Genomic DNA, 23,009 nt, shown 5'->3' with positions numbered 1-23,009 from the left:
GTTTCTAAAGTTTAATTAATAGAAACATCAACAAACTTAGCTATTAAGATCCCTTTTGCTCATCAGCAGTGTTTCTATCTCTAGACGGAACTTGGTATCTCCTTAATGTTGCAGAGCAAATTTACAGGACAGCTTAAGGTAGGAAAGAATTAATACCACTTCAGCAACTGATAACGCAGAATTGTGTGTAGCTACAGTTTGTCACACTGAAATACATGAGAATATGTAAGCGCTGAGGCTCAATTCTTATTTGCCTGTTATTGTTTAAGCAAATAGAAAAATTAGAAATGTTCAAAAACTGAAATATATTAAGTCACTTTCACTCCAGTGAAATTCTCTATTATTAAAAAAAAAAAAGTGCTCTTAACCTGTATATCTTAAAATGTAATTCTATGAGATTCCTTCCCATTTTTATCCCATGTTCTTTCTGTATTTTGCTTTTATTTCCATGTACATCACATGGATATCCAAGGCAGGGGTTTCTTTTATCATTTTATTTTCTGCAGCTTTTCAATGTTTTTCCAACTTTGGAAATGTTATAGAATATCAAATGAAAATGAAAAATATGTATGTTTAAAAAAAAACTCTAAATTTTAAACTTGTATGTAATGCCTTTTAGTGATAGAAAAGCTTAAAGGAAGTGAGCAGAATTTATAAAAGCTAGTATTTTACCACCAGTTTTATATTTCAATGAAAATCCCCAAAGTCTGAAAAAGCCCAGCTTTTCATTTACGGTTTTTGATCTCTGAAACCACGGATTTCCATTGGAAAAAAAATCTGAAGAGAAGCATTGAACTTGCTCTGAAAACAATGATGTTTATTGCTGAGGGGATGGAAATTAAATGCAGTCATGTTTATTGAAGAGATGACTGCAAGGGGGCAAGGTCATAATTTACACGTAATTACTGGTTTGCACTATCATTTAACCACTACTGAGATAAATATGTTTTTCTTCCTTCCCTCTTCCTGTGCAGAAGCAGTGTTCAGCATGCTTCTTATGCATTAGCTGTTCTTGTGCAAATCACTGTTTTCTGTGGTTTGTGATTCAATAGTAAACATTGCTGTCAAAAACAAGGTCTCCATCTAGAGATAGCTCTGTACTTTTTGATAATATTTTCAGTTAGTAAGAATGTGCCATCAGCACCTAATTAGAGACATACATACTATAACAAATAAACATGGAAATCTGATAGACTACAGTAAAACAGGAATATATTAAATACAGGATGTGTCTGCCTGTGTATCATACGTACAGTCACACCAGACTCTTTTGTACCAACTCACACAAAAAATATCCAGCCAAGTATTCTGGGTGAGCCTATAAATAATTCTTGTTTCTCAAGGCTGAGAAATATATGCTTCTTGAATAACCTTTGAAGAGTTTGAGTCAAGATCTTCAGAACTGGCCAAGGCTTTTGTTTGCTTTGTTAGTACCCGCTTTGAAAATGCAGGGTGTTCAGAAAGAGCCGAGTGTCCCCAGTCTGGCAATCAGACCTCAGCTGGGGGAAAAGTTGGGTGCCGAGAAAAAGGCAGACTCAAACTTGCTAGTCATTCCAGAAGTTTGTCCTCTGTGTCAAAGCTATTTTAAAAAGAGCAAGATTTTGTGTTCTCAGCATTTGGTGGCAGCATACCAAACACTGCAGCTAGAATAAAGCTATAGATATTGGTATCAGGTTTCGATGTGGCCCAGGAGTGAGTTCTTGCAGGCCACCTATTCAGCCACAGCTCTTCCTGGCACAGTCATAACTCACATTAACCATGCTGGTCTGTTCACACCTGTTTCAGCACATAGCCCATAGTTCTGCAACTAGTTTGAAAAATACTGACAAAATGTTTGCTGTCTCATTGATATCATCAGGTTTTGTTCCATACTCTTGCTTTCAAGAAAATTGCAAGGTTTGAAATGGTCATGGGTTCCTGGGACCATACCCATTCCTCTTCAGCAGCCTGTGTGGTGGTCCAGAGATCGCACCCAAAGCCTGAGCTTCGCACCTAAAGCCTCAGCTTCAACCCAAAGCCACCTACACCTCCAAATTCACAGGGAAGGTAGTTCACCTGGGCTACCCAAGCTTCTTGGCTCAACAGTCAACATTTTAATCACTCCTCCAACCTGGGTTTACAGAGAATTTCTAGAGATGGGCCTAGTCCCAAGTTGGGATGAAATAAATTTCCAGTTTCTCTGCAAGACAGAACACTATTCTCTGCCTTGCTCTGAGAGGCTGATTGTGGGTGAGCCAGTGCAACCCTCCCATTCTTCTCTAGCTGCTTGTGCCAAGGGCAGAGTACTGTGGGGTTATTCACACAACGCACTCTGGAGCATCTCCCTGCACACAGGCAGGAGGACGGGTAGTTATTCGAATATGTCCAGGCAGTCCCTCCCATCTTCTGGGAGAAGAATCGTGCCAGAACCTGCACTGTCTGGCAACCACCTCCACGCCACACACAAATAAGGTTCCCCCTGGTTGTAAATAGGGTGAGAGCTGGACCGCCTGCAGATGCAGATAGCTAATTGGTCAGCTGCACATAAAAAACAAAAAATCCTAGATCCTTGATGCTGGAAAGGCACAAGGAAAGGCTTGTACAACCTTAATTCAGCCCTCTTCTAATCTTCAGTTACAAAATCACGTACTATATTTTCCATGGGACCCTCCCTCATTCAGTTCACGGAATAGATGGTGTTCATTTAATGAGCAGCTATTCAATATTTTATTTTCTTCTCACTCAGTGTGTTGCCCTAGGCATGATTTACTACATGTAATTCAAACCTAGCTGTGCAGCCAAAATTATTAATTTCAGCACAGCTCTTTTTTCCTTTGGTACTCATCCTCACAGCACTCCTGAGTGCTACACAAACAGTAAATATTATATTTTCATAATACCACAGTGAGGGTGTTTTCACAATACCCCAGTGTGATTAAACGGGGAGGAGGGGTGGAATTATCCTCTGTATTTCACAGGCACAAAGGAGAGGCAGAGAGAGACATTAAAGTCCAAAGAATCAAAAATTTGGGGCACCCTCTTGACAATTCGAGTCCCGACTTTTGAAGCTTCTTAATATAATGAAGAATATTCATATACTGAGTATTTGAGGCAGGATTCCCATTGAGTCAACTTACATTGATCAGTGCTCAGGGATGGAGAAGACCTTCTAAGCTGTAGACTAGTCCCCTCCTATCACAGGCAGCTTTTTAATAATCTTATCAAATTGGACTGAATAGGAATTGGGTTTCCTGAGTTCCTATTAAAAAGCTGAGGGCTCACTCCTCTGATAGTTGGAAACCATTTTCTAATTTTCAGCCTAAATTTATTCATAGCCAGATTACACTCATTTGTTCTTATGCCAACATTGTCCTTCACCTTAAATAGTTCCTCTCCCTCTCTGGCATTTGCCTCCGCTGATAAATTTAGAGAGAGCAATCACATTTTTTTCTCTCTCGGCATTTGTCTCGAGGAGCTAAATGAGCTACACTCCCTAAGCTGTCTCTCTCAAATTAAGCTGCCAGGTCCCCTGCTTATCCGAGGAACTGCTTTCCATACCTGGTCCAGCTTGCACTTACCTGCTCTGAGCATGGCTGCCCAGGCTTGTATGCAGCGCTCGGCCTGCGTGCCTTCACCCAGAGGAGGCTCAAGCAGTGAAATGGTAACTGGTGGTAACTAGTTACAAATGCTTCTCTACCTGTCCTGGAAATGGTGTGTCTTAGAATCAGCCTATGATTTCCACAGCTACATCACATCAGTTGCTCCCTGATGACTGCAGTCTACCTGATTTTGCTCCTCTTCAGTTTCCAGCAGAAATTCTCAGCATCAGCTGAAAAAATGCATGCGCTTTGTGTCACTGAATTTCACCTTGTTCCTTTCCTCCCAGCCTTATCATTGTAAATGCATACCTCTGTTCCAGTATCCCAGCCCTGATCTGTGATGGTGATGCTGCCCACACCACGTCACTGGCTGACTTCACTGGCAGAGTAGTGAATGAGCATGTGTACACATATGTGTATATGAAGTAGCTTTTTGAACATGCCTGCTCCAGAGAACAATTTTAAAGATCCCAACAGAAAAAAAAATCAGAGCAACTGTTAGGAAGCACATAGGTCAGATATGAGAGCTCAGAATATTAGACATCTTGATTTCATACCTTTTGAAAAATTCCTGTACTCAGTGGCTATCAAATGTTGGTCACCTATTTGACATGAAATAAATTATATTTTCACTTCCAAAATTATCACACTCATCATTAAAAGTAAGACCACTTCAGTTATGACACTTATATCCACCTTTTGGGGATTCATGTGTTTTTCTTTAAACTGTGATGTGATGTATGCGAGGCTATTTATAGTTTTTTTTTTCAGTAAAACATCTATTCTACATTCACATACTAAAATACCTGTTAAATAATGACCAGACAAATTGAACACAACTGGAGAAACGTAATACACATTTGACAGCAAAAGTTTAGACAAGAAATCCAAGGAAGAGAATAAAAGCAAGGCAGTCAGTGTGTGCACCATGGCTTAGCTAAAATAAACCATCCCCTAGTTGCACAGACTGCTTGCTTTTCTGGCTGAAAATTCTGCATATTTCAGCCAGAATATATCGAGGAGGAGGATGCTCCCTACCCAGTGGTCAATGGCAGAACCATGCAGAGGGAAGCGCAATTTGGGGACCTACCCAGAAACCACCACTGCCACCAGACCACAACCTAAGCCTTGTGGAGTGGTCCCAGCAGGCTCCACAGTTGTCTCCACTGTGTGGCTGACAAAAGGACACCCACAACCCTTTGACCATGCCAGACTGTGTCACCATCCTCTCAGACGAACATCCCCGGACATGCTCAGACAGGAACAGAGGCATCATAGCAGCTTCTTAACCCTACTGTCTTGCAAACATGTCATGCCAGGCAGTTTCCTTTGCTCTGAGCTTCCTTCAGTCTATTAATTTTAATACAGCGCTGCCTGGCAGTTGCAGTGAAATCTGATTGGCAACCAACCCATTCAGGGACCCACAGCAGAAGACCTTGGCAACATTGTGGTGCCATCTGTAGTCTTCCACATGAACAGGAGGATGCAGGTCTCCTCCCAGGAGGACTAAGTGGCATGCCAGCTCCTGGGGTGACAACTCAGGCCTTCTTAATTGTCAGTGAGAGCTGTGTACCCAAGTTTATGTCCTGGAGGCTTTGAAAAATCCATGCAAGTGGGGAGGGGAGTGCATAAGTGTCCTAAGTCATGTCAGGGGGCCCATGGGTAGATACTGGCAGAGTTAGATCACTCTGTGGATGCTTTTGGGTGTATATTGCCTACAAAATGACCCAGAGACTGTTGTAAGCAATAGGAACTTTCCAAGGCAACAAATTATGGCGATTTCAGGATAACTTAGATAACCCTCCAAGGTGTAGGACGGATCAGATTTGAGCTGGGACAGTCCAACAAGACAGTGAATAAATGCTATGCCTCTCCAATCTCAGCAGGGCTCAGCCCAGATACATAGAAAAAGTTGCAAAATTCCCTTTGGAGAGTCAAAACTTAAATGCATGGGGACATAAAGCAAACAAGGGGAAACACATGATGTTTTCCATGAAAGGGCCACACTGTCACATGTATTTGGGAAAAGAGAGGAGGAGACTTCTGCTAGCGTGCAGGGGATGAAAAGCAGCAGCCGTAAGAGAGGCTAGGGTGGAGCAGAGGGCAGGTACAAGTGCGTAGGAGTTGGTGAGAGAAGAGGCGTAGGAAGGAGCGGTGTTACTGCAGGCACTGCAGGGAAGAGGAGGCATGACCTCCTGGAGCAGGGTATTGGAGAGAGGGGACCCTCAGCTTACGGGTCCTGCACTGCTACCTGCTCTGGAGAACAGGCCTGGTCCTCAGTTACCTAGTGGAGTTAATCAGGGTACGTTTGCAAATACAAACTGAACACATCCAGCCAGCTCCTCTAAAGGAGACAGTTTTGTCTGCACAAAGGCTTGCACAAGTTTCACTAGATCAGTTTTAACAAACATTTTAGTTAAACTGCTGCTGCACTGACAAGATCTGAGAATGCAAGGAAGGAAAATAATCTAGTCTTGTGTTACTCCAGTGTGTCTGACCAGAGCATATTTAGCCTTTTTCCAGAGAATGACACCTATTTTGGGGGTAGAAAAAAACAACTGTCTGACAAAGTCACACTTCCTATGCCCCTTATTTTTCCTTGGGAAGTATCTTCAGCTGTGAATACGTATATATACCCTAATGACAGTCAGCTGTCACGTCTGTAAACATGCATTTACCTCCCATTAAGGGCTATTTGCCCCTTTTTGTGACCTTTCACCAGCTTTCCATACCCTGGCCATGTGGCACAGATGGTATAATCCTGTCAGGCTAAGGCAGGTGACAGTGCTGCTCAGTGTTTAGTAATCAGTGACTGTAATTAGCCAGACTGGACGCAGGCTCAGATAATAGGGCAGTCAACCAGCTGCCAGTCATGAGCCCTTTCCTGTGGACTGCAGGAGATGGAAGAGGGGATGATATAAAGAGGCCATGTATTTTTCCAGCACACTTTACACAGAACTGCTGATAATGTTATATATGGTGTTTGTTAATTAAAAAGAGAAAAGATTTCCCTTTTATTCCGGAGTGACTGTTAAAGTGTGTTTCACATCCTGTGGGCATGCAGGAGCTTTCAGTTGGTTGTTAAATCTGAAGAAGGTGTTTGGAGAGCATTTAGCAGCACCAAAGCTTTTTCCTGTTTGGAGACTATCTTGTCACACTTGCCTTACACAGACATGTTCACAAGCACACAAAGTGTGCATCGATGAAGCACTCCAGGTTCAAGATCCCTAAACCAACTGGTTTAACACAGGAAAGTGCTGTCACTAAGCTACTAGTGGGCTGCATTCGAAGAGGAAGATTTAGACAGACAAAATTAAGCTTAGTTGTAGTGAAAGTAAAGAAAAACCTAGATTAATTTTAATTAAAGAGCTAGTGTTAAAAATATGATGGGGGGTATTGAAACTACTAGCACTAAGAAGTTAACAGAAGAAATATTTTTATTTATTTTAGTTCTTTTTAAGGAGCTAGGTGATCGTCCTCTTTTCTGATCTTGTGTTAAAGTACACGTTCAGGCAATACGTAAGCTGCACATGCTGTATTTAAGAGAAGTAAGCAGTGGGCTGAACTGACCATATTTTCATGTGAGAGATGACTCACGGTCTCCTGGATGGTAGAAAATTCTCCATGCTGAGCAGATGCTCATGCTTACAGTTTGTTCGGGTGAAAGAGGTTTTATTACCAAAGAGGCAACCAGTCATCTCTTGCAGAAGAGAGGCTGGCATTCATTGCCTAGGAAAGGGTTTTTTCCCTGCTTCAATATTTCTTTCCTATTTTTAAACACATGCCCATTATTACAAAGACACTAATAATGAAATATATTTAATTAAAAAAACCAAATGCACACATCACAATGAATCAACTTCTCCCCATCTTTTATTACGTATATTCCAATGGCTTTTCTGCCTCTTCCCCTCCAAAATTACGCTATTTATCTCTACAGAGCAGATACCTTAATCTTTTTGGGGAAAAGCAGAGAATAATTTCAATTTCCATGCATTTATGAAAAGACATTCTTAAATAGGCCAGAGAAAGAGATATTGCATCTATAAATAAATTATTCCGAGGCGGGCGGAGGGATGGGGTTACACATCGCCATTGTGCGGGGAGGCTGCAAAGCCTGACCCGGGAGTGCAGCTGTTGTCTTTGTGCTGGGCACTCTGCCTCTGCCATTGTTCCCCCGATTACAACAGGCACGTCGGGGGCGTGGGGAGGGCAGGCAGGGGTGAAAGGATGGCTGTGCATTGATAACGCCTGGCACTATCACCAAGGGCAATGATAGGCTTCTCAGCTGCGGCGCTATCGGGGCGCGGGGTCTGTTGAGTCACACACACACACACCCCCGCCTCCCCTCCCTGAATCAGCAATTTCAGGAGATGTGAATGTGTTCACCTCCTGCGTGTGCCAGCTGGATCTTACCCAGACACACACACACAGGATTGTGTCAACAGATGGTGTAAAAGGGGACAAAAAGAACAGTATTTCCAAACTGAATATGTAATATCAAACAGGTGTGGCGGTAAGAAGATGGTAATGAATAAGGAACGCTGTGCTTCAGAGAAGGGCATCCGCATGGCTCACAGCAGAGCGGTTGGGAGGGAACTCATCACTCTTACCATGCTTTACTCAACAGTAGGGGAAAATGGCAACGGTCTCTCTGCCACGGCCATTGTTGTCCCCAGTAACACAGGGAGGGCCCAGCACAGTACAACCCAGCCCTGAGGAGCCAGCAGAGCTCCTCTGCTGCTGCTGCTGAAAGGGCGTCCCTGCTGCTCTTTCATCCCTCGCATTGCTGCCTGGTTTCCACCAGTGCCTCCCAAAGCCCTACACGATGCTTGCCCTCTCAGCACCCTAAAAGCCATGTTCACCCCTCTCCTCCAGCTGGGGTGGCGGGAGGCTGGGAGGACAGGACACCAACAGCAGTGTTGTTCCTGCAGTGTTGTACCTGCCTGCCTGGTGCAGAGGGGACAAACACCCCAGGACAGCAAAACCTAAATCAGATGTACTAATCTAGGATAGTGCTGTCATTGCAGATGTACCAAAGACATGTGAGCTGGGGTTACTGAGCATCGGCACGAAAGGCATTCATGTTGTGGGAGGCATTGTGAGGCCTGTACCTTGCTATAATGATTGGTGCCTGTTTCCTTCTGTGGACCTGTCGGCGCCTAGGGTGGCTGTCACTCACGCCGTGCCAACGAGTCTGGCTGTCTGACCTTCAGGTCTGCATAGCACACGTGGTACCACAAGCCTGGCCATGGGGGAGGGATGCACCTTCCCTGCGCCCAGCAGGAGAAGCCTGCCTGGCACCCAAAACCCAACCGGACCATTCACCCCCAACAGGCAACCAAGCAGCCATGCTCTGCTCTAGCCGTGGAGTCCATCATGGCCAAACTGCCTGTCCAGTTGTACCCCAAGATGCGCTCCCCAGTTCACAAAATAGTGGGGCCGGGGGGGAAGCCATACCGTGCTTTCCCTGACACAACAGCTCACCGTTACTTTGGAGATTTCCCCCCTTCCTAAAAGCCAGAGGAAATCCTCCCATTTCTCTGCAGGCTGCTGCCTGCTGTTTCCAAGCTCCTCGACGGCTGAAGGGTATTCACCTTAAACCTATTTTAACTTCATTTTTATATCTCTGTCTGGTTTCTCCATTTATTTCCAATCAGTGTGGGTCTTGTTCTCTGACAGGGTTAGAATCACCTGGCAGTCTCACTGTTAAGGCTAACAGAAATGAAGAGTAAGGGATTTCTGGTGTGAAAGCGACAGCCACCCTCTGCAAGCAGGGGTGGAAACGAAGATGTCCATTACTGTGGGACCAGGACCAACTCACTTGGTGCTGCTTTGATGACTTCAGTTGCTGTCACAGTGTACGGCTACTTTGTAAACTTGTTTTCGCATTGTTCTGTTGTAGGTACCTAACTTGTATATTCCTAAATTCTTTCTTTGGCTTATCTCAAAGTTATGGAGTGTGTCTATGCTGCATGCACTGTGTACAAATCCACCTTATAGATATTCATATACTTTACTTGCAATCTGGTACGCATCTTGTTTCATATATAACAGATGAGCTTCCTGCTCTCATCACTTTCAAATTATTCGCTCCAGAACAGCGTTCAGCCAAAACTGAGTATTGTTATTTCCCTGTCCTCCGTGATCTGTCAGCTGCGTTCCACACAATTAAGCCTCTTGTTCATCTTACAATCCTGCCCTCGCTTACCTGGCTTGGTCATTTTCTCCTTCCTCTCCCCTAACTGGGTCAGTCAGAGGCTCTTCCCGATTCCTCCTCCAGTTTTCCATGGAGGTACCGGCAGGTCCTTACCATGGCCCCATTCTCTTTTTCCAAATTCATGATACCAGCCTCCACCACAGACAGCCATATTTCAATCATCTTTCTCTCAACAGACTCTTGTTTAACATGTCTCTGTAATTCAGTAAAGTAATCAAATTTAAGTTACTGGAGAGCCCACCTTAATCCTCTCTTCTTCCAATGTGGCTACAAAACATGTAAGGCAACACTAATATACAGAAGCTACCATCCAATACGCTGATCAATACTGTCTCAGTTTTAACTTGTATTCTCTCACTTATACATCTATCTCTTGTCTGACATGTGAAGGTCTCTGTTTGTACATCACAGCCAGGGCCTCTGTCTCTCATTGTCTTAATTATAGACTCGATGTGCTACAGATATATAAATCATGGAAATTTAATCAGACTTATTGCATCCCTCATCTGCCAGCACAGACTGAAATGAAAGCTGTGGTGAAATAAAGGTTATTCCAGATGAGAGGGAGCAGCAATGCTACATTATTCTCTCAAGCATTTTCTCAAGATAAAGTATCTCTAGGGGACCTCTTCCCTCACACACACCCAGGTGCAATCCCCAACTGCAGCTAAGTCATTTATTTAAAAGTTATAGTCAACATATAAGACACAGATCCAAGCTGACAAGCTGCAGGTGGTTTGTTTGCATGGAAGATGGGAAGGCAGGAAAGTTCATGAGATGGTCCTGGGGATGCCCACAGTGTCTTTCAGAGGCAACAAAACTCCGAGGGGAGAACATGGGGCAGGTGAGCACAGGCTGGTGCATGGAGCAAGTGGGCTAGGTTTCTGTCCTGCCCCACTCCCCATGCTCCTTCCTTTCCAGGCTGTTGTGATCCCTGGTTCCTTACCAGACCCACCACAACGCTACCCTTCACATCTTTCTTTCAGCTGCTCCTTGCTGGTGGCACAAAGAGCAGAAGAATGAGTCTGTCTGCATTTATACCAACCTCAAGAAAAGCCCAGCCACGAAACAGCAAGCTGCCACCTCCATAGCCAGCTCTACCAGTTAGGGCACAGTAAATACTACTACTGGAGTAAGCATTTAAGCAGACATGTGGGGCAACTTGTCAGGTAATTTCCATTTGCTTAATCAGATCCTGTAACAGGTATTAAATAGTAACGTGTCCTTACAGTGCTGAGAACCTGACTTATCCACAGGCTATTTCCTAGTAGGAAATTGAGGCTGATAAAGTGAATCTGCTCAGCCTGGGGTACAGCTATAGAAAAGCCAAATACATATCCAAATTGGGATGGAAAAATCTCATCTTGATATGAGAATTTGGGTGAAGTGCCATAAGTACTTGTTGTCTAAGGGACACGGCACACTGAAGTTTTTAATCACTGTGCATTGCCAGTGCCTGCATGATTAGCACCTATTGAGATCAACTAGTTTAATCACAGTAATATCCCCCAGGTCTGGATGGGTTTGTAAGTCGAGCCCCAAAACGTTGTCTCTACAGGGAAAATTACCCATTACTGACATTGGCTACACCCTAACAGATGCAGATGAATAAGTAAACACATTAAGCTGCTGAGGTAGACTAGGACAAACAGCACTCGGCACTGCTTAGTAACCACTCTGTGTTACTCATCTGCCAACGTGTTGGCTGCTATTTGACTTGTTATGTCCTGATTGACACTTGGAGCTAAACAGCATTCAGCCTTTGTTCCTTTTGCAAGGAAGGTATGAAATCTGAGTATCTGTGGTTTTCAAAACAGCATTTAAAAATGAAGATGAAAGAGTTATTATAATACAGCAGAGTATAAAATCAATGCTGGAAAATTATTTTAACTTCAAAACACTCCTATGAGCATTACTGTATGGGATGGAATATAACACAGATTATAGCCACTATTCATAAGTAAAGATGAAAGCAGATATTGTGCAAAAATTTGGGGGATAAAAAAAAGCAGAATGAAGTACTAAGTCAGACCAGCAGAACTGTCAAATGTGTTAGACTGTATTCACAAACACTCATGTGTGACATGTAGGCACAAACATAAACATTTGTTTAGTTTGAGTAATTTTGCTTTTTACAGTAAAAGGCTTTTTTATTTTTTGAAGGAGGGCTTTTATCTAATGCTGGAATTTTAAATGTCTTATATCCTGCAAGGACTGTTTGAAGCAGTTCCAGAAGAACTGCTTTTCATTAGCAAGTGCTGACTCAACAATCTGTAGAAATGTATTGAGTTCATCAAAAAATTTAAAGAAAATTATTTGGTTTTACTTGTAAAAGGCTAAATAATTGCATTTGGTCTTCATCAATTCAATCACTATATACTATAAAAGTTAATGTTTCAAATATGTTATCACTTGAAAATCAGAATAATAAAGCGAAAACAACCTGGTTTGATTTGAGTGAAGTCTTTGATAACATGTTTTTTTGATGACTTCAAGTAAAGTGATTCCCAAATGTCATTCCTCAGTAAATTTTGAAATTTCTATATCGGTTTTATCAGATGGCAAGTAAAAGACATCATTTGTTATATCTTTATGCACTTTTTCAAAGCCCCTGATTATAAAGTTAGAGCAGGGCGTTAAAATCATGTCCATTCACCACAGGCTATAAGAGAGCTTGAAGCCAGCACTTATCTATCTCAGAGAGATTTACTCACATCATTTTCTTCCCCAGTTTGTTTTCTGTTCAGCTGGCCTGCAGCAGTAGCCCTGGGAAGCACAGATTCTTCCTTTCATCCCTTGTTCATCCTCAGTTCTTTAGATTTAGTTCATATCAAGCATCAACATCTGAACAGATAAGTTTATCCTACAGTCACAAACTCTTCAAACTCAAGAAGTATCATTTGCTCTCAGTAAAACTACCTAAACAGCCTAGCTCCTCCACTGACAAATTCTTTCAGTGCTGTTGCACATTGTAGGAATGGTCTCCAACAGTAACCAACAGCAGATGCCTAGGGAAAAGTATGAAAACACATACTGATGGTTTTCCCAGAGGAGGTGTTTGGGATCTCCTGTGCCAGCAGTAATGTATTTGTATTTAGTTCTCCACAGTGCGATCTTCTTCCATTGATTTTTTGGTGGTGTTTTTTAGCCTGGGCTAACTCTCAGCATTTGTAAGACGTACCAACAAGTTCTACACCTAAATACACACTGTGTAAGGAAAAACATAAGGTAGTTTTGAACTCCTTACGTGCTGGGCTCAGACACCTAGATCTTGTTGGAAAGAGGTAAGGAACAATCAGTTTCTCTATTCTTTTTCCTCAGAACTGAAGAGTCTTACAAGTCACTCTTTGTAAGGGGGCATTTCCATACTTTTCTTATTTCCCTTCTCTGAAATTTCTCCAGTTCTCCACTACCCTCTGTAAGAAGAGGGGACACAAACTCTGTAGGGATTTATGCAGTCCCTTTTGTTCTCTCTTTCTTTTCTAATAATTCCTAATATTCAATTTACATTTTTATTGCTACTGAGCATTAAACTGATGCTTTCACAAGAACTATTCATTACAATTCCAAGACTTCACTCCTAAGTGGTAACATTCAATTCAGAGCCCATCACTCCACATGGAAAGTTAAGATTGCTTTTTTCCAGGGTATCACATTTATCTACATTGAACTGGTGATATAAAAATTTGCAACACAGTTGAAACTTCAAGTTTGGCATTAAAAATAATATTTAAAAAAATCAGAATTATGTTTTATTAAGAAATATTCATTTGAATCTATTTCACTGAAGAACTTCCCACCAATGACGCCACGACAGCATAGCATCAAGAGACCTCTGCACATCATTTGGCACCATTTTGTTTTGAGCAATATCACTATCTCTCTTAATATTCTAATGAGTCATCATGCTATCTTAGAGCCACAATTCCTAGAGAGAGAGAGCAGAAGCAAATCCCACCTTTATTAACAAAAATCAAGTACATTTCAATCTATCATGGGTGTAAAAGTTAAAGTTTAAAAATGTGATACAATTGCATGGTCAAGAAGAACAGAAAACAGATGAAAAGGGTTTAAGTTTTTTCATTTTTACATCCATTTTAAGCTTATTTAATGCTTTTTGAAGCATAGTTTTTAAGTGGATAACAGAATTATCATGGTGACCATGGGACACATATATACTTACAGTCTATCAAATTTATTTAAAATGTCAGTGTGTGATATATTACTAAAATAGCCTAGAGTAAACTGAAGTTTTCTTTCTTTTTGTTTTTCTTTTTTTAAGAAATCTGGAAATGCTGTCAAATGAATCATATCATCAAGAGCACAGCAGTTCTTGAGAACATCTCAGTGAGAAAAGATTTAATACGTTCAGGAAAACACCAAACAGACCACAAAGATTTAATTGCAAGTAGCACGGTATTGAAGACTCTGATGCTGGAGGCTCCTACTTAAGACCCGATGGTGATATTATCTCATTACCAAAATGAGTGTTCTGCCCCACTGGCTCTCAACTAGCCTAGGAAGCATTGTTTACCATCTCTCTTCCTGGAGGTGTTCCACCATCACATACCGAGATCCTGAACTGAAGCACTCTGATTTGGAAAAACAAAGCATGAAAAATAGAAGTACTGGGAAAAAAGCCACTAATTTGATATAAAAAGTTTATGGTGTATATCTACAGATATGGATAATACTTTGCCTCTGTGACTCCTTTGTTTTCTTTTGTGGTTTTTGTTTTTAATATAGTCAGACCTGTGAGCAAATATATACAGATCAAGAATGTAAATACTATGGTTTATAGATGCTGTTAGAAATTATTTACCCTCCAAAACATACATAGTTTTAATAACTTTGAGGGCAAGTTCTACTCTCATCTAAGCATAACTAGCTAAAAAAGAAGCCCAAAAAGAATGGGTGTTTTTTTCAGAAAACTCTTAATTTTCTAAGTCAAATTCTTCGGAACTACCAATTTTATTGAAGAGCATTCAAAAAAATTAATACTTTAAAGTCATCTGGAGAAGAAATAGCTCCTCTTCTACATCCTCATAAGCTGTTAGCATTATAAAATAATATATATGGACACACCCAGTGTTCACAAAATCTCTTATTTCCATATTTTCTCTGGCCTGATATGATTTACTTTTAAATCAGGACAAAGGAAAGATTTTTTTAGATTACCATTACAGTACATGGCATAGAATAAATGTAAGTCATCTTGTTTCCATCCAACATTCACATACAACATCATAAGCATTGCATAGGATCTTATTCTGTACAACCACAAGAATTCATGATTCAGGTCTTTTATTTCTAGTAAAAGACAGATTACCTCTTACCACGCTGTACTCCTCATTTTCATTTTATAAAAGCAACCCTTCTTTAATCTGTCAATTTAATTATGAGGTGTGAATTGTCACATTTCTAATACATGTTATAGTCCCTGCTCTGATGGCTTTACACTTTTAACAGTGCATCACTGGAGAGGGGTTGTCATGAAGACCAGTAAACCTCAGCAAAGCATTCACTCCTTGCTCTGGGACCCAATGGTGGGTAATAACTGAGCTTGACAACCAGACATATTAGCGAAGGCAAACACCTTCCATCTTTTTCATGCAGTGGGATCTGCCTGCTAGACACCTGTCTGTCACCTGAAATAGGAGACACATGGCTTGCTGAATTGGGGTAAGGAATAAGGACGACACTCCTGTCCACGTTATTAGGCTAAAATCTTATTCTGGTGCGACTCTTTGCAGGGGAACAATATATCATAACTGCCCCACCCGAAGGGTCCTGTCCTCTTCTCTTCAAACACCAACGAGTGGAGTTACGTTAAATGATTTCTGCAACTACCTTGTTTGCCAGAAGTGTCTTCAGCAAGTCAACCTGAAACTTGCTGTTGTAATATTTTCATTAACTGTTTTGTTGCTGGGAGTTTATTTAGATTGGTTTAGTGGGTATATGTGAGAAACTTCTTAACTTTAATTTGCCCCAGCTACCTTATTTGTTTTTTGGTGGCTCCTGGTCCACCCAGCTAACTGCCGCTCCTGTGGTGGGCTCATAAAGCACTGTCACCACTCAGGCACATATATCATGCATTATTTATACAACTTTTCTCTGACCAGTCAGTGCCTCCTGTTCTCCTGTATCACTTTGGCCATCCTCCAAATTACAATACCATCACTAGAGTATATTAAAACTCATATAAAGTTCTCAGCCATTTCCTTGCAGGTTGAGAGGTTGTTTTGAGATCGATTGAGGTTATTTTGATTTCCAGTGTTGAGCAGATGATAACTGAAACTGAAATGGTCCCATGGATTTTAGTTTTTGCACTTTCTGACCCTTCCAAAAGCCGCCAAGTACACAAAGTACCAAACCCTGAGAAACAGGGGAAGCTTGGGTGTGTAAAACCACAAGTATTCATTTGGATTTTGACAGAAGCTTCAGTCTTTTTGTATTTTGCCTGAATCACTACAGTGTGTATACATTACAGATGGTCAACAGGTAAATTAAAGCCCTAACCTTTATTTCTAAGTCCCAGCCTTGTACTGAAGGTGCAAAAGCATGACTAGCAAGAAAGCTGGGATGATAATGCCTCAGATGGGGATATAACATCCTACAGCCCTGTAGATATAAAAAGGATTCTGGCTATAATGTCATCAATATGTGGCAGTAAATACGAACAGCACTGCTATCTGGTGAGACGGGTGTGAATTGTCACTGAGATAATCCCGTTGCCTATTCCTTGCATTTCAAGAATCCTAAAGACTGTCCCAGTGGCACATGCCAAGTGGCAGAAAGAAAAGATTCTGCTGAAAGAGTATAACCAGCTCCTACAAAATAAAAGTATGTTCACCTTCAGAGTTTAGAGAGAGTCTTCACAGAGCCATGCAGGTCCAGGAGCTAGCTGATACCAGTGCTAGTCTGTTCAAAAAGCAAGGTAGAACACTTCTCCCTTCCTTCAGAAGATACTGACCTTACTTGTGGAGGTAAACTTTGTGTTGCTGTGAAATGAAAAGTTTACTGGATTACTTGTTAGCTTGGAGTGATCTGCCATATGGCTGTTGGAGTTTTTCATGAGTGAATTCCTCATGTGGCTGTGGGAAGGTTTTACGCAAGATAGGAAACAACTTGTAAAGTATTTTGACTGAGATTCCAGATTTGTGAGTGTGTCTTATATTCTGCATGACATTATACAGAATAGGCAGAAAAGCAGAGTACTTTCTTCTATTATATATGCAAGTGTACAATTAAGGAATGACAAAAACTACCTTTGCCTTTTGGGATGAAGTAAGAGAATTAATCATTTACTTCCCATGAGACAGTGTTATAGAGTTGAAGGGCACAGAATTATCAAATATGTTAGGCAGTAATTACAAACTGAAAATGACGTTGTAGAATATGCACCCAGAAATGACTTTGGTTTAAAACTTACCTTGGTGCAAGTTACATCTAACCAATACCAACACATAAGATCTTTAAAGCCACACATAATAAATAGAGCACTTAGATTTTATCTGTTTGGATTTGTACACAACCCAAGTGCAACAATCTGGTGCTCTCGGCACCTGTGCCATAAAAATACAGTTCTTGGAACAAGACGCCCACAATTCACTGTTTCCATATTGCATGGCAAAGTTTGTACTAATGAAACAAAACCATCCCATTTTCAGACTGAGTACACATGACAGCTCATCTCCTAAAACTCATTATAACAGACAACAATCTAACTATATCTTGGCAATCAACTGACTCAAATTATTTCAGGCTTGGTGGAGAAAATGAAAGCTTCAGAACCATGGCACTTCCACTTATCAAACTAAAGAACCTGTGGTTGAGCATACTTTACACAGGGAGAGAAAACACCTTCTGCAGTCAGCTGCCAGCAAGCCAGGGCTATAGAGGTCAAACCAACTGGTATTCAATGCCAAAATGTGGAGCCAGCTTCTACTAAACAGCAGCTGGGTAGGTGGTAGCATCTTGAGGAGCAGTGAGGTCAAAAGCAAACCATGATGCCTGGAGCTTGCCCTCATTCAACCGCATCAGTTGTACTCGGGGTGGGGAGCGAAGGAGGGCTGCATCTGTGCAATGAAATCACTACACCGTGAGTTTCCTTCCCTGATTTTGATCCCGTTTGCACTTGGATAAGAGGACAACCAAGCTGCAATCTCATAGCACTTTGTAAGTATCACCTAAAAGGAAAAATGAAATTGTTCAAAACTAATTCTGAAAATAATTCTGAAAATAATTCAGCAAGAACATAAAGGCCATGTAGAAGCAGCTTAATGGCACAAGTTTGTTTTTTTAAAGCGTTCATTTAGAGTTTACGATTTTTGTCCTATTAAAACAGAACACACTCTTATTCTTTTCCAGTCAATGCAATTTCTACATGAGATAAAGCATAAGCAAACAGAAAGTCTATGGTGGAGTTCCAGGAGCACTCCTGCATTCCTCAGAGCTAGGAACCTCTTGCACGGCAACGTCCACCCCGACTCCAGCGGCACCCTAGACTCCCTGCCAGGCTGACAGATGATGCCCTGACCATGGTTATTGATGTCAGCGCCCACCTTGACCCCAGCTACAGGACATACACTGGGCAAGAGACCTTGCAGCGCCTCGGTGAGTCCTGCGAGCCAGGAGCACAGCAGATCGCTTCCTCTGCAAGAGAAGCTATTGCAAGCACAACCCACCGGGTTTCAGATTTCTACCCCAGCTCCCCACAGAATGATGAATGCACCAAGTCTCACTCTGTGAGGTGTTTCGTGGCCTGCGACCAAGACCAATAAATTTCCAAAGAGAGCATGGTCAGCAGTCACACAATGAAAGCTACACAGTAAAATTAAAACTCAATGTAGGACAAGAGTTTTAGGGCTTTCCTGAGGTCCAGTCCTGAATAGCTAATAAAAATTAGAAAAGTGCTTGACCCCCTTTTATCACAGATGCAAAGCAGCTTTCTTCATTTACATATAATTTGCATATAACAATATACGTTACTGGGAAAAAATCATCACAACAAACCTACGTTATTCTAATATGCACATTTCTTCCTCTGCTCAGTGAATGAAAAAAAAAAAAAAAAAGACAGATGAGTAGTCATGCTTTGCTTATTACCCTTACCATAAGGTTTTCAGATACTCTGGCGGTAAATCTATTTTGAATAGCAAGCATTTGCTTGATTCTATTATTCTACAATTTCTGTGGGAGATTTCTTGTCACCTTGGAAATTATACACTTGGTTCTAGGAAGAAAAATTAGCTTTACTCAGAGGTCTAAGTAATTTGGATATATGGCATGCAGCATCTAAAACAAAAGTCTAATATCAACAAACTCCGAAGTAGATTTTATGACTGTTAAATATACATGTTGCAAAAGATTAGATTTACTGTTTTGCTCAGATTGTATTAGTCATTTATAACATTTGGGCACTGAGCAACATAAACATATTTTACGGTTCTTTCACCCTTTCTCAAAAGGATTCCAGGCTCCTAGACAGGCAAATTCAACACAAGGTTTTCTGGGATATAGGCACTGTACATACAAAGGTATTATTTCTGATGGATAACACTCTTTTAAGGTATTTTCATGATCCATTAGTTTATGAATTACATGGCAGAGTAGGGATTGTGAAGGGCTTAATCTCAGTTATATGTTGATCTTTTTCCCTTGAAGCAGCTTTTATCAAAAAAATTAAGTAGGACCAAAAATAACATGTTTGCTTCGATTGACTCTGACAGGTCTGATAGAATTTAACTGTTTTATTCTTTACTTATCAAAAGTTGGGCAGTTGGACCCATCCCTGTCTATCAATAGGAATATGCACAGATAAAAAGCAAAACAGCAAAGAATAATTCTTAGGCTTGCTTCATTCTCAGCAGAGTTACAAAAAGCAACGCAGTTGCTGTGAAATAAAATCTACAGTAGGGAATGAATTATGCAAATAAATGCCATAAAAAGATTAAGATAAAAAACAACTTGGTAAAACCTTTCAACAATGTACCGGCAAACTGACTTCATGGGAGCCAGATTTCCAGCAAAGCATCCTATCTCCACCTTGTTAGTCCTAATCCGATTCAGGTAAACCAGAAGTAAGGTGCTGCTGGCAGGTTATTTAAAGGTTAATGAGCAATTAGGCTCAAGGTCCATCTTATTCGAAAAGAGTTTTGGTGCTTTTGCTCATGGCTCGAAGACGAGACCAAACAGGGATGAGCATAATTATGGAAGTATTCTTACCCCCTAAATGCTGGTCCCCGCAAGGACTGAATTATATGGAAATTTTACACTGCCAGCATAAGTCAGCTTTATAGCTGATATCTCAACATTTAGAGCTGTTATTTATTCCTCTTTTCTCTCCTTTCCCCTTTCTTAAAGCAAGGAAAAAACCCAACAGCCCTCAAAACTGAGGGAGAATCTGCTAGTAAGCTGAAGAAGTGATGATAAAATTCTGACCTCAGGAGTTTTTGGATCCAAGCAGCAACTGTGAACACTGCTGCTAAACAGAATTTAGTGGAGTGCTTGCAGTACAATATTTAAAGAAATGCAGGTTAGCTGCAATTAAGAGATGGGTTTATTGCTGACAAGGTGTGGTAATATGTAAGAAAGTCATGGTATCCTGAGAGGGAGTTTCTTAACTTCCTTCTCATCACAGTCAATGGTGTCTGTTTCACAATGAAAAAGTGTGAAAAAATGCTGACAATATTTACATTCAAATTTCTCTTGCAAATTATACTGGTCTTCAGTATCAGCTAAGATGAAGCTAACATAACTTCAATATGACCACAATCTTTCTTAATTCTGCAAGAGCAGAACCCTCTTTTTCTTCCACATGTTACCCCAGAGGCATTGCCTGACGACGTGTAGTCAGATCATGGTTTCTTGAAGTTCTCACAACATTTTTAGGCATTACAATTGATGGTAATATTATTGCCATAAGCGTAATTGTCATCAAGAGATGAGATATCCATTTAACATTTGTATAATAACTCTTTTATCTCTTTTAATAAAACTTACGAAAAGAAGGGCAAGGTTTTGTTCAGAATCAAACCCAAACATAGCTGTCTGTTCCATAGTGTTGTGGTTTGGCTCTCCAAAGGGGCTTCTTTACACGTCAGTAAATCTGTGACAGTTTGAGAAAAATAAAAAAGAAGATTCATTATGAAGGTAAAACTGTCTGAAGTCCAAACAATCATGTAATTTTTTTGAAACAAGCACATACATGAAATTCTAGGGATAAATTGGAAAAAGTTGCCTAAGCACACCTGGAAGCATTTCAAATAGAAATTGTGGAGTCTAAGCTACCTCTGAAAATATCCAGTCATCAGTACACAAGCAAGCCAAATGCAGTCACTGAAGGTCTTATTTCATCTGCATATAGGACATTTCTTATACATGTTTCCAGTCCCCAATCACGTATTTAAAACTGATCTAGTTACATTATTTCAAAATTCTAATTTGGAGATCAGTCACAAGATCAACTTACTACAATTTAATAACTTACTAGGCTTCAGCTGAGCATATAACAGACTACGTGCACATTCTTAGACTACAAGCAAACATGAGGAAAGAAAAATAATATTTTAAACCTCTGCAAAATGGAGTTGTTTGATCTAATGATTTCTGCCTTGTGTTGGTGACTGGCTACTGGACTGCACACAGATTCATCTCCACTGACATGGGGTAACCCATTAAGCCACCGTAACTCAATTTAATCTCTGACTACTTAGACAGAATTGAACTGACAGAATTTGAGCAAAGTTTCACATTGTCAGGGTGGCTACGGTCTTCCTGAGGTAATAGGTACATTTCCAAAAGGGAGAATGTATTGAGCATTTCTGTGCTCTAAGGCTTTGTATACACATAAATGTTACACTGCCCATTTTAACAATACCGAGATAGGTAAAACAGCACGTCTAGTTTTGCGTATTGCAGTTTTGCCAATATTAGCACAGCCGTACTGGCATATTTACTTCCACACCGAAGAAGGAATGCTTCATTATTAGGGATCTTCAGCCCTGCGTAATTATATCCACGTCTATGAGCTGTAGCAGTTGTCAAAATAGTTGGACTAGCACAAAAACCCCACCCATATTAAGCAAGGTCATTTTGGAAGAGTCAGTGATAGTTTTCAGGTAGCGTGTAATGTAGGCTTCTCAGCCGTAGCCTGACACACTAATAAGGCTCTTTATGTATAAGGAAGATGAGGATGAGAAGCTGTTTCACTTGCAGACAGGAGGCAGAATTATGCTGTTACAAATGCAGGGAAAACATGTAGAAGGTAACAGAAAAGACAGCTAACAGACTTTGTCTGAACCCCAGCATGCAAAATGAGTCACTTCCATAGAGTGCAGCTTGATGATCTGAACTATCTATACAAGAAAGTGCTGACCTAGTGTGGGAAACAAGAAATGTCTCATACCTGATTTCTGAAATTCCCATTGTTTCATGAATTGCATATTGACAGCTTAAGTTTTTACCTGCCTTGAAAAAGCCAGCAGGTTTTTGCTGTTCTGAAACTAAGTCCAAACAGTTATGTTGATTAAAGACCTAAAATAGCCAATAACTCAGTGAAAATATGGGAAAAGCAAATTCACACTGCTTCTTTTTATTTCCAGAATAACATCTAGTGTTTGTGTTGTTTGAAGGCATGCATCTATGTTTGAAGATTGAAGGCCTCCATACTGCTGGCATAATGTAGGATTTTTAAAGCAGTGCAGTAGTCCATCGCATGTCACTGACTAGCAACACCACCAATCACTTTTGAAATAATCCAATGAAAGAGACATCGAGGCCATCAATATTTTTCCCATTACCAAAATGTAGAGGCCATTTGGATAATGACCAACACCCCAGAAGAGCAGTGACAGCTTCCTGTGCCATCACATGAGGTTTGAACAGAAGCCTCGTGTGCACTGTACATTGTTTTGTGCTCTGCATTGCAGCAGGCTCAGGCTTACCAGCCCCCTGCAGCCTCTGCTGGCCTGGCAACTACCGAAAACCAGTGTGGCTGAAGGACTGGCCCTTTTCCAGCTGCTAGGCCTTCCTCTTCTCTACAAGGAGCAGAGGTAAGTTCAGATAGAGGCAACTACAGAAAATCCAGTAGGTGCTTTGAGAAAAAAAGAAGAATCAGCTGGGGTTTCAGAGTCAAGGAGAGAGAAAGGGCTAGGCTGGTCACCAAAGGATCCATAGACTGCACACATGCCAATGCTAAGCTGCATCTA

At 41.0% G+C, this 23,009-nt stretch overlaps 1 long non-coding RNA gene across 1 annotated transcript in view; it reads right to left on the bottom strand.

The window, feature by feature from the left end:
- Window positions 1–13,739: 13,739 nt before the first annotated feature.
- LOC142056645 (uncharacterized) overlaps window positions 13,740–23,009 on the bottom strand; it is a 30,816-nt gene continuing 21,546 nt past the window's right edge. The window contains exons 5-6 of the long non-coding RNA XR_012660403.1: window positions 20,803–20,908; window positions 13,740–17,987 (exon numbers count right to left, since the gene is read on the bottom strand). This is a non-coding gene — a long non-coding RNA (uncharacterized LOC142056645). The remainder of the gene's footprint in view (window positions 17,988–20,802; window positions 20,909–23,009) is intronic.

The sequence above is a fragment of the Phalacrocorax aristotelis genome, chromosome 4, assembly GCF_949628215.1.
Source record: "Phalacrocorax aristotelis chromosome 4, bGulAri2.1, whole genome shotgun sequence".
In the NCBI taxonomy this organism is placed as follows: Eukaryota; Metazoa; Chordata; class Aves; order Suliformes; family Phalacrocoracidae; genus Phalacrocorax; species Phalacrocorax aristotelis.
This window is presented reverse-complemented; position numbering and strand designations above follow the sequence as displayed.